Source organism: Adiantum capillus-veneris, chromosome 8 (genome assembly GCF_014529385.1).
Source record: "Adiantum capillus-veneris isolate H3 chromosome 8, ASM1452938v2, whole genome shotgun sequence".
Classification (NCBI taxonomy): Eukaryota; Viridiplantae; Streptophyta; class Polypodiopsida; order Polypodiales; family Pteridaceae; genus Adiantum; species Adiantum capillus-veneris.
The window spans coordinates 76,998,587-77,016,708 of NC_140938.1; positions in this window are offsets into that span (position 1 = coordinate 76,998,587).

Sequence of the window (18,122 nt, forward strand, 5' to 3'; positions counted from 1 at the left end):
AGTAGAAAAATCCATTTTCAACAACGTATGGTGTTCATGTTTGGTGCCCAAAGAGTAGGAGAAATTCTCGCGTCACCAAACCATGTCATCCTACCTCTCATTGATTATCATAGGTCATTTGATGTGAATATTTTTATTTTGTTGTAGAATAGATTGCAATTTAGAGAATATTATTGTGTAGATCTTTTAAAGAAAGAAAAAACAAAACGCGTCACTTTGAAATCAATTCAATGGAGAATCAACGCCAAATGTCTGGATATCCTCTTTTCTTTGGAGAGCCTTGAGAGGATGCAGAATTATTTTTGGCAAATTTCAAGATGTCTTGTCGTATCAAGAGGATAGTAACTGATCAAGAACGTGTAGAAATGTTTGAGGTAGTCCTTAGGAAAGATGCTAGCACTTGGTTTGACTCTTTGCCTGAGGAAGTTAAAGAAAATTACATGGAAGTTGTCAATCATTTCAAGAGATACTTCTTTGATCCCCAAAACACTCAAAAGCTATGGCAAGACATTGTTTCTCATAAGCAAAAAGACTTAGATGACTACTACTTGTACAAGCAAGAGTTCCTACGTCTTTGGGCTCTATGGATACGAAATGTTGCTAACCCTGGTGATGGTGCAGAATTTCTAAAGAAGGAGAGGTTCATAGCCGGACTCTTTCCTGACCTTAAGGTAAAAGTTGAGGCGGGTGCACCTGCTACCTTTGATGCAGCTGAAATTAGGGCTGCTGAGAAATATAGGAAACTCAAGTGCCTAAGGGGGGAGGTTCCAATAGAAGGTTTTAGACCCAAAGGTAAGTCACAAGCATCAACATCTAAGGAGCTTCCTGAGGTAACGGTTGAAGTGATTGAGAAGTTAAATGAATCCTTAAGCAGCCTGTCAATTCACCTTGCACAAGCCGTAGGTCCAAAGGGACAAGCAAAGAAGTCTGAAGAGCGAGACCCACGACCTAGGAGAGTCTTGCAATGTTGGAATTGCGGAGAGTCTGGACATGGGATGTATAATTGTCCTTGGCCCCGTGGAGAGCCAGGGAGACCTAACTTGAATTACCCAGTGATGAATGCAGGAGAAGGAGCTGGTCAACAACCAAGGCTTCTACAAAGGCCAAATGGACCAAGACCACCTCCACAAGGGGTAGAAGGAGTTCCACCTTTGCCAGATCCAAATGTGCATGTGGTAGAGGTGACAAATTCAAATGAGGTTGACATGGAAGCCAATGGCATTAAGCGTGGCCGACGAAAAGGTAAAGAGAAAGAAGGAGTCACATCACAGAGTGACCATGGACAAGGCAAGAAGGCAAAGGAAACCAAGGAAACCAAGAGGACTCGACGTCGTATCAACCTCCAAGACTTCCCTCTTGGACATGGTATGGCTCCGTACAACTTGTTGGAAGACATGAGAGGTAAGGGTCCTGATATTTCATGGCCTCAATTTCTTGCATTATGTCCACAAGTTAGGAGGGATTTAACAAGGGCAGTTAGCACTAGGAGAAAGGTAAAAGAGAGTGTGCCTGTTGTAAAAATTGCACAAGCTGAAATGAATGAGGACATTACACCGGTGCTAGACTGTTACATCAAAGGGAGATTGGTTAGGAAAGGTCTAGTGGATGGGGGTGCACAAATTTGCATCATGACAGAGGGACTCATGCAAAGACTAGGCATGCACATCCATGAGACACCTGAAATCAAAGTGAAAATGGCAAACAATAGCAAGGCTAGGTGCATAGGCATTTGTAAAAATGTTTTTGTGGAGGCCTTTGGCATTAAGAAGGCAGTGGATTTCTATGTCATGTCTACCAAAGGAAATGGTTACCCATTTATCCTAGGGAGACCATGGCTAATGCAAATTAACCTTCCACTCTCCCAATCCTGCAAAGCTCGCATTTTCATTAGCCATGGTCTCCCTAGGATAAATGGGTAACCATTTCCTTTGGTAGACATGACATAGAAATCCACAAAGAGGCAAGAGCAAGGAGTCCAAGGTATGTTGCTACATCTCTCTCTCTCTCTCTCTCTCTCTCTCTCTCTCTCTCTCTCTCTCCCTCTCTCTCTCTCTCTCTCTCTCTCTCTCTCTCTATTTACTCTTTCCCTATCTCTCTCTATTCCTCTGTTTCCCTCTCTCTCTTTCTCTCCCTCTTTCTATCTCTCTCTTTCTCTTTACCTCTTTTCTTCTTTCCCTCTCTATCTATCCCTCATTCTCTCTATTTCTATCCCTATCTCTATCTCTCCCTCTTTCCCTCTTTCTTTATCTCTCTCCCTATCTGTCTCTATTCCTCTTTCTTTATCTCTCTCCCTCTCCCTCTCTATATTCCCTCTCTTTATCTTTCTTTATCTCTCTCTCTCTATCCCTATCCCTATCTCTCTCTCTTAGTCTATCTCTCTCTCTTTCCCTATCTCCCTCTCTCTCTCTCTTTCTCTTTCTATCCCTATCTCTCTCTTCTTCTACCCCTCTCTGTCTCATTCTCTTTCTATCCCTATCTCTCTCTTCTTCTACCCCTCTCTCTCTCTCTCATTCTCTTTCTATCCCTATCTCTCTCTTCTTCTACCCCTTTCTTTCTCTTTCTATCTATCTCTCTTTCTATTTCTCTTTCTCTCTCTCCATTTATCTCCCTCTCATTAATTATTTCCCTCTTTCTCTCAGTCTCTCTTTATCTCTCTCTCTCTCTCTCTCTCTCTCTCTCTCTCTCTCTCTCTCTCTCTCTCTCTCTCTCTTTCTCTATTTATTCCTCTTTCTATTTATCTCCCTCTCTTTAAATTTATCTACTCTTTCTCTCTCTCTCTCTCTCTCTCTCTCTCTCTCTCTCTCTCTCTCTCTATCTATCTATCCATTTCTCTCTCTCTTTCTTCATTTATCTCTCGATCTCTCTCTATTTCTATCTAGCAAACTTAACATTTCTATCTTACATTCTATCCAATAAGTCGAGAAAAGCAATCATTTCCAAACAAGCATAGCGAAGCAACCATTTCCAAACAAGCCGAGCAAAGAAACCATTTCCAAATGAACGAGGTACGTTTTGGATTCACTATTTTTTTAATTCTTTTTTTATTTATGTATGTGTGTGTGTGTAGTAGAAAACAAAAGGGAAAGAGGGGGGAGGTGCTTTGTTTTGTGTTTACCTCTTTCTTTGTAGCGCGGTTGAGCTTCCAAAGATGATGGCGGAAAACCCCCTTCGACGAAACTCCCTTCGATGTTGTACTTCCAAAGACGATGACGAAAACCTGGACGAAACCCCCTTTGACGAAACTTGGGAAGCTTTGAGAAGGAGAAAGAGGGAAGGGAGAGGGGGGGGGGGGAAGCTTGGGAGCGATGGTGGAGAGCAAGAATGCAGAGTATGCAGCAAAAAACGCGGCATGCTCTGCCTTCTTGCCTATTTTAGGCACCAGACATTACTGCGCGCTCATTACCGCGTATATTACCACAGCCGGTCATTTCAAACGGATACATGTGAATCCGATGTTGCAAGGGGTGCGGGGGAGGGGGGGATACAAACCACCCCCTTTACCCTTAGCTATCCATTATTTCATTTTTAGCCTTTTGAGTTGTTTGATGCAGATTTTTACTTTTTTATGGATACTTCATTTTGTAGTACTTTTAAATGTTTATTAATTGAATCTTTTAAGTTCTCTTTTAGTTAAAAATAATTTTAGCACTCACTGTCATTTATTCCCTTTGACCTTAACTTTATGTAATTTTTTTAATTCTATTTAAGGCTTTTTTAATTATTTATTTTCTAGGACACATGACTAAATAAACAACATTTCGCGTGTGCAGGATATCGACTGGGATGATCGTGGTCCCCATGGAGGCCCTGAGCGCGATCGTTGGCTCAAGAAAAAACTCCCTTGTCCTTGTGCCAAGTGCAAAAGGGCAATCCCTCGCTTGAGGCGCATTGCCTTGGAGCACGTGGAGAACGAAGGGCTTTGGCATCCTCAAAAAAGCGCTCGGAGAGATGAGAGCGTAACTCACATGTTGCTTGAGGAGGTGCCCCATTGGTCTGTATTCAATGGTGGTGCACCGCCACGCAAGGCCGAACGGTAGAGGCAAGAGGACTGGACGATTTGGGTGCACCGCATGGTGATCCTCCCGTGTGCGATACTTCGGCAGCTCCTATGGCGTCTTCATTGCACTTTGAGGCAGAGGATGAGCACATGTTTGACACGTGTGATGATTCCTAGATCATGAGCGTGACATGTGCGAGGAGAATTGTCAGCCTTGCACTAAACGGGTTGCCAAAATGGAGGATAGATTGATGACGAGTGCCCAAACACCTCTTGACAATGGTGCACGGTACTCGATGCTCTGAGCATCGTTGAAAGTCCTCAACTTGCAAGCAAAATTCAGTTGGAGTAATGCAAGTTTTGGTGCACTACGTCTGTAAGTATGGAATGTGGCTTTTATATACTCTCCACTCGCTTTATGGTGCTGTCTTCTAGCAATTATACTAATACGCATGTTTGTTTTAGTTTGATGGGCTAAATGTTGCCAAAAGATCACCACATGCCTACAGATCATCGATGATCTAGATCGTATGTCACTGCACTTGGAATGAAGTATGAGCGCATCTATGCGTGCATCAACGATTGCATTCTATACCGCAATGAGCATGCACATGCTGCCTCATATGCATGTCCCGTGTGCGAGGAGGCATGGTACAAGACAAGAGTGAGCGGGGTGCACCTACCCCGCAAGGTATTGAGACATTTTTTATTAATTCCTCGTATTCAACACATGTTTAAAAGCAAGTCTACCGTGGAGCTTCTCGCGTGGCACGCGAACCATCACTCAAATGATGGAATGATGTGTATCCCCGCCGATTCACCTACATGGAGGCACATTGAAACTCAATGGCCAAAGTTTAGGTTGGATCCTCGACACTTGAGGCTTGGGTTAGCAAGTGATGATGTCAACCCCTTCGGCACTAAGTCTACTTCATGGAGCACTTGGCCTGTGGTGATCGTCAACTACAATATTCCACCATGGGAGACAACCAAGGAGGGCAATATACTTCTTTCCTTGCTTGTTCCAGGGAAGTACAAAGTGTCAAATATTGACGTCTACCTCGAGGCCCTCATCGAGGAGTTGGAGGAGTTATGGAGAGGCATTCCTGTTATCGATGTCACTTGCAAAGGGGGGGAGAGAGACCATTGTGAAGGAAATTCTTATGTGGACTATGTACGACTATGCTGGGCTTGGAGAGATTTCTGGTAATCCCCTTTCCTCTATCTCTCTCTCCCTCTTTCCCTCTCTCCCTTTAGTTCACTTTAGTTCACTTTAGTTCACTCATCTCTCTAACCATATGATATGTATGCAGGGTTGTCCACATCAGGGCACAATGCATGTCCTACTTGCGGGCCATCGTGGTGACGGAGAGGCCTGATTCCTTGCGCAAGGTGATCTACCAAACAACCATCGTTTCTTACCCCAAGGGCATAACAAGCACAAGGCTCCAACAAATGGGAAGACCCCTCTAAATCTCACGATGGTAGATTGGGCAACCATTTGGGAAGAACACCACAACAACAATCCGGCTCCATGTCCTCCACCAAAATCCTTATGTCAAAGTATTCCATATTCTTAAGGCTTCCATATTGGAAGGATTTAAAAATACAACACCTCTTGGATCCCATGCACATATTCAAGAATGTAGCCCAAACACTATGGGACCACATTATTGGCAAGAAGGACTCTTTGGGTGCAAGGGAGGATTTGAGGCTTTTAAAACGTCTCCCTACCTCTGCTACATAAAGCACCATGGATGCTAGCCAAAGAAGAATTAGACAAGGTGAAGGGTACCATTGCCTCTATTCACACACCAATAGGATACATGAGGTCGCTAAAGGGAGCTTTTACAAAAGCGAAGAAGGGTGGAAGCGTTCAATTGTATGGTTTGAAGTCCCATGATTGGCACAAGATGCTTCAGGTAATCTTCATACTCCATATTCTATCTATAGTTTGTGTGTATGACTATCACTCACTTTCCCTTCCCCTGATTTACATTGTAGTTCATTCTGTCGGCGGGCGGTGAGTATGTGTATATGTCGAGACAATAACGTCAGGGATACTATTTTCAAACTATGAGATCTAGTAAGGTACACCACAAGACTCCACTCAACAACACCTTTTTTATGTACACAATAATTTCAACAAGCACTTGGTGTATCCTTGTGTGTTTTCTTGCAGATTTGTGAGCTCCAAGGAAATCAAAATAGATGTTATCCCTACTGCTCAAACACTTGAAACAGAAACTGTGTGTGCCATTGAAGATGCATTTCCTCGATCGGTCCTTCTTAGTCAAATTCACCTCTTGGTTCACGTGGTGGAGGAGATCGCTATTTGTGGAGTAGTGCACGCACGATGGATGTTCTTCTTAGAGAGGTTTTTAAAGACTCTCAAATATTTTGTGCGGCTACGGTCTCAACCAGAGGCATGTATGGCCAAAGGGTGGATCGTTCAAGAGGCATTTGTTTACATATCAGAGTATTTGGCACAAGTTGATCCTTCAATGCCTCGCATGTGGTCAGACAAGGAAGATGCAAGGATGACTTCACACTTTCCAAGTGGAAAGGGGAAACTACTTAACATGGATATGAATCTATCCCGAGTGGTCAATAACTTTTGTATTCTCAATGCACAGATTATGACCAAGTGGGTGGACTTGTGGACAGTGGCAAAGGCAAGGCGTTTGCAAGAGAGGGAAGCATGGAAAAAAGCACATGGAAGAAGGAGGGCACCCCCAGTGCCTAGACACCTTGCATGTTTCCCAGATCTCATTAGTGCAAAGTGGATTCATGAGAGAATGATCAAGGCAAAAGCATGCGGAGAAGGCATCACCTGCAAAGAATGGGAGTATGCACGAGGCTGCTTACCAAAGGTAGAGTACTCATATACCTAAACCATATTGTAACTCTATTTCTTGAAATTATCTTTAATATGTATTTGATAAATTAATATATTTTTCTATTTTGTAGTGCCTTTCCTTTAACTCTATGTGGTCAAAAGGTCGTCACTTTCGTATGTGCCACATTGACGAGCATAGAACCACCATGGTGTCAGGAAATATGACGAAGCTAAGTAGATAATTAATTAGATTACTTAATGGAGAGAGATAATTTACACACACAAGAGACTATAGAGTAGAGAGAGAGAGAGAGAGTACACACGATATACGTGGTTCATCCAATGTGGGCTACGTCCACGGGAAAGCAGGCCCTCAATGGCTTTAGTACTTCAAAACAAGAAGTAGGTTACAAAGGGATTATACCCTTTTGGAGCTCCCACCTTGCTTCACTCTCACCACCTCACACCCACCTTGTTGCATCATCTTCACACTATGAAATGTGTGTAGAAATGGCCTCCTTTTATAGGCCAAAAGGGCTGCCCTCTCTCATGAGAGGCAACCATGTGTAGCCGCCCTTGTGTAGATAAGTCCAATTCGGACCCTCCAATATGTCCATGTGTGGCCACCCTTGAAAAGACAAGTCCACTTTTGAATTCGTCCACCGGCCATTGAATTTGGCCATCGGCCACCGCCATTGACTTCTGACCACCGGCCACCCGCCATTGACTACCAGCCACCGACCAACCGACCGGTCGTTTTTCGACCACTTTTCGACCGTCGGCCGCCTGGTCATAATATTTAGGCAAAATTTTGTTTTCCACTGAGTGATTTTATTTTCCAGCGAGTTATTTTTCTTCACGCACGATGTCTTCTCCTCATAATGGGAGCCTTACAAATGTGTGTTTTTAACGCAGAAAATTACAAGGGGTAAATTAGGCTCCATACTTAACACGTGGATTGTGCCATCATGGGAAACTTTGACACAAACGGTGATGAAGCCAGATACTGCGGAACTATTGAAAGGATACTAAAGGTTAATTTTAGAACCTTTCATACCTTCATCTTCGAGTGCAATTGGTTTGTAAATGTGTCTAGATGACATGAGAATATCCTGTACATGGTGGACTCTAGTGTGCATCACACAGGGAGGTATGACAATTTAGTTTTACAACGCAATTGTGAGCAGGTGAGTGACATGTACCTTTTTTATTCTAATTTTCTTGTAGCGTTAGTTATACCAATGTTACTCACTTTGAGCTTCTATTTTATAGGTCATCTATATCCTAGCAATCCACCAACCAAAACTTTGGTTCGTAATTCCCGTAACACCTTGGGGGAGAACCATTTTTTCCACTAATGAAGTGGAGACTATCTTTGACCCTCTTCCACCTCTGACTTTGGATGAGGTGGAAACAGAGGAGAGGGAGGTCGATGGAGCAAGTCCGGCGGCAGCAAGTCTTAGCGAGGATGATTGTCATGATGATGAAGATGATGAGATGGAGGATGATGAACTCGAAGATGATGAAGGCAATGCATCCACAAATGACAATTCTGTTTCTCTTTATTAATTTAGGAGCCATGGGCTTAGAATTTGATGATGCCTCATGTAGAGATCTTTTGGAATATGATTCATAAACATTTTTCAATTATGAAGTTTTTCGGTCATGTAATCCATTCATCTCTCTCTCCCCCCTCTTACTCTCTTTAGATTTGGGAATATGCTCAATTATGTTCATCAGTTGACAGTGATTATTTTAGTTGCAATTAATGTTAGTAATTGGATCGTGCTAGCTATGGTGGATGAAAGAGAAACATAGCTTCAATGTGCGAGCATGTGTGTAAGCAAGGTTATCACTCAAGTGAATTAGGTTCCAAGATAGAATTAGCTTGGACTCATAAACACAATCTTGAGTATTGACTTAGCTTAGCACAAGCTCACCATAGGCAAGCATTACTTCAAAATGAGTTTTGTTTATTGATTGAAGAAATGAGCTTTAAGTAGCTCTACAGCCTTGCTCCATAGTATGTGGGATAAATCCACTCTCCTCTCCTTGAATCACACCTTAGGACAAAGCTCACACTTCACGATCCTCCCCTTGAGGTTTGGACAAAGACAAGATACTGAAGATGCATGATCCACACAGGCTAACAAAATCCACACAGGATGGTGATATCCACACAGGAAAGTAAAGTCCACAAAGGATAGTGATATCCACACAGGATGGTAAAATCCACACAAGAAATATCCACAAAGGATGGTGATGTCCACACATGATGATAAGTTGGTATCCACAAAGGAAAAAGTCCTCCCCTACAAGTAGAGAGCCCGCATCTTCAAAATGTGTCTTCCCAAAGGCTGCCTTCATCTCCGTCCTTTTTGTCTTCTACTATGTGAGCTGATCCTCTGTCAGGTCTCTTACCTTCATTGCTTCTGCTGCTGCTGCTTTCTCCACTGCTACTGCCTCCACTTGAGTAGCACCGAGAAGGAGGGTGTCCTTTCCTACCACATTTGTTTCAAGGTTTGTTTGTGTAGAAATCTTTCGCTACGTGTCCCATTCTTCCACATTCATAACACTTTCTTCTGTTTGTTGATGTTGATGGTGAATATCTTCCCCTTGAAGATGTTGCGATGAAAACTCCTCCTGATGGGGTGAGTGAACCTCTTTGCTTTCTTTCTTCTGCTTGGACTGAGTTGATAACATCTTGAAATGGTGGTGCTGGTTCTTTTTCTTCAAGAATTGTGACTAAGTGGTCATAAGAAGGTGGAAGTGCACTTAAAAGTATAGCCACTTTGTCATCTTCTGGTACTTCAACTTGGATGTAAGTGAGCTGCGTGACAATGCTCTTAAGCCTGTTCACTACGCTAGCAATGTCCCCCCTTGAAGCATAGTAACTTTGTAAAGCTATCTTTTAAGACTAACTTTGCTTCTTTTGGCTCTAGCTCCAAAATTACTTTCTAGGACATGCCAGGCTTCATGTGCATGCTTACATTCATCTATGAAATGCACATAGTTATCATGCAAAGAAGTGATGATAATTCCCAATGCTTGTTCGTCTTTGGCCAAATTTTGTGCACTTGCTATGAGTGTAGATGCCCTAGTGTGCACTCCATCGGGTTCGGCTTGTTGCTCGAGGGTAGTGCTAATGACAGACCACAAACATTTTTTCATAAGGTAGCCTCTTGATTCTGTTTGCCAAGTGTGAAATCGCTCCCCATTGAATTTCTCTATTCCCTTGTCCCCCATTTGCGCCAATAGAGGGGTCTTAGCTTAGGAGACTCTCCTAGCCAGTGTCTGCCTCTTTACACGGTGCACAATTGATGATACAAAAATTTAATTTGCAAAATTGTGCTTGGTTGCAATAATTTTAAGGGTTCATTGTAAGAGAGAGAGAGAGAGAGAGAGAGAGAGAGAGAGAGAGATCCCCTTTTTTGTGAAGCTCCTCTTCATCGTCGCGTCGGTGAAGCCCCTCTTCACAAAAGTCACCTTTGGTCGGGGTTCTTTGATGCCTTTGAGGCTTTGAAAGATTTAGGGTTTATTTGCTTTGGAAAAGCTCTTGAAGCTTGGCAGGGTCTTTGCTACAACTTGTAGGGAGCAATACCTTGATCTTGGAGGCTTTGGACTTCTTCGAGGTGCTCGGAGGCTTGAGGCTTTGGTGTGCTTGTGACTGGCCGCCAAGGTATTTTCTGGCCTGTGGGAATGCACCCCTGTGAAGGGGGTAATCTTATAAAGTTGAAGGCCTTTGAGGCTCTTGGGGCAGCGCGTGAAGGCAAGCTTACAGGGCCGGCTTGGTATGCAGCACCGTGGGAAGGGGGGGCCCGCAGGGGCGGACCCAAAAGATTTGTTAAAATTGGTTGAGCGCACAGGGTTGAGTTCCACCGACAGGTCGGAGCGCACAGTCAGTCAATCAAAGGCCGCCGTTCGAAGTCGTTCGCCAGGAAATCAAATTGCCTCCAGACGGGCGAGCCTGAAAGGGCAACAGCCGGTCGGGCCAGTGGCGGACCCGCCTGCGCATCCAATGCAATTTAGGCTGTTTGGAGTCCGCCCAAATAGTCCGCCCAATGGCCGCTCTATTTGGGGTGTGGCTGCCTATAAAAGATGGTCAAAGGTCTCTAAAAAAGGGTGTTCCCACCACGTGGGCTCACAAAGGAGGTGTGAAAAAGGTTCATGAGCATTAAAGGAGTCAAAACACACACACAAAGGATTAGCTACACACACACAAAGGATTATCTATCACAGAAAATAGAGAATGAAGCTTTGTAAGTTCGAATCTTTGTTCAAAGTGTTAATTGACAAAATCTAGCTCAAATTTTGTGTGGTTGGGCTTGATTGAAAGCTCTCGAGGCAGGCTACGCACACACACCAATTGAAAATGCCAATTATCCTAAAATAAAGAGCAGTCGTTGAATTCAAAATGCAAGTTCTTGATGGAAATTGAATGCAATCTAATGCTAATTAGGCTTCCAATTAGCCAGTGAGTAGTGGCTCAAGAGTCTTTAGCTCAAGAACATGCTCATGCTAGCCAATGGAATACTAATTAGGTATGCATTATGCAATAAAAGAGCAAATCAAATGGATTTATCTAATGATGATAGAGTAATGCTAATTGTACTAACACACAAATGCATAACAACAATCCTAGCTAGCACACCATAGCTTTGATACCAAATGTTAGGAATTGGATCGTGCTAGCTATGGTGGATGAAAGAGAAACATAGCTTCAATGTGTGAGCGTGTGTGTAAGCAAGGTTATCACTCAAGTGAATTAGGTTTCAAGATAGAATTAGCTTGGACTCATAAACACAATCTTGAGTATTGACTTAGCTTAGCACAAGCTCACCATAGACAAGCATGTAGTGAAAAATGAGTTGTGTTTATTGATTCAAGAAATGATCTTTAAGTAGCTCTACAACCTTGCTCCATAGTATGTGGGATAAATCCACTCTCCTCTCCTTGACTCACACCTTAGGACAAAGCTCACACTTTACAATTAAGTGTAATCTTATATCCCCCCCCCTCCTCCTCCCCCCCCCCCCCTCTCTCTCTCTCTCTCTCTCTTCTTTTTTAAATTTGAAAATTTTATACAATATTCTTTAGTTTTTATTGAGAGGAGGTGAAAAGGAATATTCCGGCGAAGCGCTCGAGACTGGGCATTAAAATTTTGGTTTCTGGCGAGTGATTTTATTTTCCGATGAGTTATTTTTCTTTAGGCACGATGGCTTCTCCTCATAGTGGGGGCCTCACAAATGTGCGTATTTAACACAAAAAATTAGAAGGGGTAAATCAGGCTGCATACTTAACAATCTCCCACTTGGATATTGATCTTCAAACCAAACCTGTGAATGCTTTCCATCCTGGCTTCTTATCCTTGAATGCCGATTGAAGATGAGCAAAAGCTCAACTTCTCCTTGTTGACCACCTTTGTAAACATGTCTGCAAGATTTTCACTTGTATGCACCTATCCTAGCTTTAATTGTCCCTCTTCCAAAAGAGTGCGTATGAAGTGATATCTCACCTCAATGTGCTTTATCCTTGAATGAAAGGTTGAGTTCTTCGCAAGATGGATAGCGCTTTGGCTATCACTGTACAAAACACAATTGTCTTATTTGAATCCAAGCTCTTTTAAGAATCTGTGAAGCCACATAATTTCTTTGCTTGCTTCCGTCATTGCTACATACTCTGCTTCTGTGGTAGAAAGTGAGACCACTTTCTGCAGCTTTGAGGCCCAGGTTACTATTGTGCCTCCAATCGTGAAGACATAGCCAGTAGTGCTCCTTCGAGTATCTTTGTCACCTTCCATATCTGCATCAGCATACCCTTCTAGAAAAATATCAGTTCCTCCAAAATACAAAGCATTTGTTGTTGTCCCTTTTAGATACCTAAGTATCCACTTCACAGCTTGCCAGTGCTCTTTACCTGGGTTGTCCATGAACCTACTTACAACTCCCACTACATGTGCAATTTCTGGCCTTGTCCAGACCATAGCATACATAAGAGAACCTATCGATGCAGCATATGGAACTTTAGACATATAGGCTATCTCCTCTTGTGTAGTTGGACACATATCCTTGGTTACTTTAAAGTGACCTGCCAAAGGTGTAGAAATTGTTTTTGCATTTTGCATTGCAAACCTTTCTAGTACCTTTTTTATGTAATCCTCTTGAGATAGGTTTATTGTCTTCTTTGTCCTTTCCCTTGATATCTTCATACCAAGTATCCTCTTTGCAGCACCTAAATATTTCATTGAAAAATATTTAGACAGCTCCTGGGTGGATGCATGAATAGGTGGACCAAAAACCTTGTTCTGGACAGAGGTTCTATAACCGGTACATAAAACCATCTATATTAGTTCAATTCGATATATTCTTTTGAACATATTTTTAATTAAATATAGAATTTCCATAGCTTTTTGTTAAATATAGAAGACGGCTCTGTACCTCTTAAGTATGCACGTCAGCTAGCTATTTACACCATACTATTTCCACACCTCTCTTTCAAATATAGAAGACGGCTCTGTAGCTCTTAACTATGCACGTCAGCCAGCTTTTTGTCTTCCCGCTCTCTCGTTTTCCTGTCTCTCTAACTCTGTGTAGGAGCACAGATTGTTGTTTTACTTTGTAGGCCTATCACACATCTATTGTTGTCATATATTTCTCTTGCTCTCTGTAGGCCTATCACCTTGCTCAATCTCTCCCTCTCTAGCATGGAGCAAGAATCTCACACTGTATGTGACTGCTCTCAGTCTCACTGTGAACTATGTGCTAGGTATGTTGTTGATGCGGTCAAGGAATATCATGCTAGGAGAAAGAGGGAGCAGCGTGCTAAGAACAAGCTTGAGCAGGTAGCACATGAGGAAGATAATGATCAAAATGGTGCTAATGATGCAAAGCATCAAAGACTTTGCAATGACCTTGTTATGCTCTTCAATCGGCGTACAAAGACCCTCGATGTTGCATCACGCTCAGATATTTTGTGCAAGTTTGTCAATCATCCTTCTCTTGGAGACCTTGAAATGCCAAGGGCACAAACAACCTTCGTTGAAGCCATACGCAACACAATATATGCAATCAAATTACTCAAGAGTGGACATGAGCTCTTTCTTAAAAAGTTCATCACCACAATGCTTATGAATGTTGAGTGTACATCTATCTCAAAAGTGAATGTTTCAGTTGCATCTAAATTGCTAAATTTTCACAAGAGGAACTTCATAGCTGCAAAGAATCGGTTGAGGGAAGCCAATCTCTTTGTGTGCTCGACAGCCCATGGATCGTGGTTTCATAACACCTGATGAGAAAGAGTTGATCTTCTCTTTTTGGATGTCTAACACTCGTGTTTCACCCAATAACAAGGATGTGTGCAGAAAGCGTATTGGAAGAAATTCAGATGTCAAACATCCTGTGCATCTTCTTGAACAATCTCAGGTAAAAACTTGCTTCACTATATCCATTTTGTTTTCTAATATTTGCATTCATGACCTATATTCACTATAATTGGGTTGAGAAGAGTAGATATGAAATCGGATATGAAGGAAGTTATAAATGGAAATAAGGAGAATCTGTATTTGGTCCTTGATTAAGAGTAGATAAATATTGGATGTGAAGGAGAATATAAATGGAAACATAGTTTTTATCATACGCGTATGTTTGCTGAAACATACATTTGCAGACGCATACTTTCACACTTGTATGATATGTATAAACAAACGGGACTAAATTAAAAACCCCAAATTTCCTAGCGATTGTACTCTGCGAGTCTGCTCCTACCTGCATAGCGTTCATAGTATGCCCTTCCTTGCTTCGCAACCTTGCCTCATCTCTTCCACATGGTAGTTGCTTCCCAGCTCCGAGTCAGCACTAGTAGTGAATTCAGTTTGCAAGTTTGTGCTAGGTTCTCTGTACGCAACTGGCTGAACGAATACAGTTTGCAGGTTTGCACTAGGTTCTCTGTATGCAATGGGTCATGAACATTTTCAATGTGGAAATCGATGCAACAGATCAGAAGGGCTGAGCGAATGCAGTTTGCATTTACTAATACACAAGTGGCTGAGGTCAAGTATAAAAGTATGGTTGCAGTTTTACCATACTTGAACCATACTTTCATACTCGTATGCGTATGCAGTATGGTTGCCGCATGAAAAAACTATGAATGGAAATATTGAATATGTATTTGGTCCTAGTTAAATGTAGATAAATATTGGATATGGGTTTCCATTACCGATATAATCATCTTAAACAACTCTTGATATGGTATGTGAAAGATGTACTGGTTAACCTAACCAGTTATGTAATAACTAATACCGATTTTTAATGAAAAAACTGGTTTACATAGCCAGAACTTTTAACACTTATTTCTCACTGGTATACATCGTGGTTAAGTGTTCACATGTACTGGTCGAGTGTTCACATGTACTGTTTGTCATGTCAGATAGGTAAAAAACATATCGGTTTGAAAGGAAAATATTGGTTTACATATCTAGTAAAATTTTAACACTTATTTCTCACTGGTATACATCGTGGTTAAGTTCTCACATATACTGGTTAGGTAAATAACATACCGGTTTTAAATGAAAAGACTGGTTTACATCAGCACTAAGACATTTGAACTGGTTGACATTTATATACCACTGGTACGTACCAAGGACATGTGTTCATATGTACTAGTTTGAAATGAAAAGACTGGTTTACATCAACAGTAAGAACATTTGAACTGGTTGACACTTATATACCACTGGTACGTACCAAAGACATGTGTTCATTTTTTTAGCACTTATTTCTCACTGGTATACATCGTGGTTAAGTGCTCACATGTACTGGTTAGGTAAATAGCATAATGGTTTTAAATGAAAAGACTGGTTTACATCAGTAGTAAGAACATTTGATCTGGTTGACACTTATATACCACTGGTACGTACCAAGGACATGTGTTCATATGTACTGGTTTTCCTAGCCAATTAAGTGAAAAAACATACTGGTTTGAAATAAAAATATTGGTTTATAGTAATGTAACAGTTTTCTTCAAAGATAATAAAAACCTACAGTTTTCTTCAATGTTCTTTAACCATATAATGTTTTTCATTGTAGGTGGAGCTCTCTCTCAACTTCAAAGAACAACACCCTGAAATTGTAATAAGGCAGCATGCGTTTGAGTACATGAAGCCATATTTTGTGCGGAAATTGAGAGACCGATATACTTGTTGCTGCATTTCACATGTTCAAATGTCCTTCCTAAAGGAAGCCATAAATCACATGCGAAGTTCTGTATTCGGTCTGCATGGAAAAGCTTGCCAATGTCAATGCAACATATGCAAAGACAATGGTGGATGCAAGGCACCAAAAAACCCTATCAAGAGTGTAACAGCCTTATTGGACTCTATACTGTTTCCAAAATCAGATACGTTCACCTTCCATGCCCTTGCCTGCTTGAGTGGTCAATGTAAAAGGTGTGGCCCAGATAAGTTAGATTTTTGTCCTGCAGAGGCTGCATTTATTGCTAAAAAGATTGTGGTGAAGATTTTTGAGGACCTAGAAGTAGGAACTGCGGGTGACGGTCTGAAGAAGAAAAGGAAAGTCTTGACGCATAAGGAAATATCATGCCAGGATCTCTCAGTCATGTTCAAATACCATCTTAAGAAATACATAATGCATAATTGTATGTATAGATGGCAAGCAGAACAATATAAGGAATGTATACAAAGCTTTCCAGAAGACGTTGTTGTGTCAGTTGTTGACTTTGCTGAAAATTATAGTTTCAAAGAAAAAAATGAAATTCAGTCCTTGCACTGGTATTCAATTCAAGTAACTATTTTTGTGCACATAACATATTTCCGAATTGCAGGTAACGGCATCACCCTAGATTAGTATCATTTCTTTTGTATTGAGCCTTCAATAACTTATGATTTTTATATTATGCAGGTGACATCCACAAGACAATTCACTTCTTCATTTCAGATGACAAGCAACATGACACATTTTGTTCAACACTGTTTTGTGAAACATGCATAATGGCTAAAGCAATTTGGTCTAAACATAAGGCGTCATTGGGTATGGTCTGATGGAGCAGCTTCACAATTCAAATCAAGAAGACCATTCTATTTCCTTGCCATGTATACCATGTTCTAACAAACATTATCTGAAGGTGGTTTTAATATAGAGACCTATAATATTGGCATTAAAGTTGTAATAAAATGCTTGTCTAACATCAGTAATATTATAATACGTGTTTTTTTGGTAATTTTATCGTGCCAAGAGTATATTAATCTTCTTCTATCCATTGAATAAAATGCAGATACAGTGTTTTTACGGGATGGAAAATGTCTTGGAACTTTTTTGGATCCGGCCATGGTAAGGGAGAACGCGACAGTGCGGGAGCAATGATAAAAAGGTCTTTAACTCAATACCAATTGCAGCCAAACTGCCCAAAGATAGACTGTGTTGCAGATGTTGTGGCATTATTGAGACGGACCTTGTCAGATGGTGCTACAACCACCTATGCATCCCACGCCCGTTATGTAAGCAAGATTTTTTGGGTGATTGAATTTGGGGATGTCGAAAGGGAAAAATATGGGATGTGAAGGCTGTAAAAAATACCCACTCAATGCACTCTGTTTTTGCATATTTAGAGCATGATACAACTGCTTTGAGAACACGTTCATTGTCTTGTTTCTGTAGTGCATGTAAACAGGAAAAGCGGAGGAGATGTGTGAGCAAGTCACACGTTCCTTTCTGGATATACCTTATTTTGGAGCCTACAGAAGAAGGGGAAGACGATGACGACAAAATAAATGAGGATGCAACGTATGAAGGACACTATGACACCCTCAGTCAAGCTCTTATTGTTGGTGATAATTGAGCTTTTGGACAAAAAGCCAGAGGTGTTCATATATTCACATCTTGTTCGGGCAATCAAAATCCCCATGATACCCCATCCCAGCAACTCAAAACTATATAAAATATCACTTGATGTCAGTGAGTCTATCTACAATAGTATGCCTTTTGAGCTGTAGCAATCAGTTTGTTTAAATTTTTTGTCCAAACTTCCTTTTTAAAATAAAAAAATGTCTTTGTTTATCCCTTTGAATCACTACATGTCCTTACGTTTTAAATAAACTAGTTCTATAAAGGCGGCAATTTAATGGTTTTGTACTGGTATCATACAAGTTGGAGATTACAATATAGTACAAACATGATGGAAGAATCCCTTTCTCTGACTCTTCCTTTAACCATAAATTGAACTGTGTTTGAAACCAATCACTTCTCAGTATCATACCGGTATCATACAAGTCCCTAT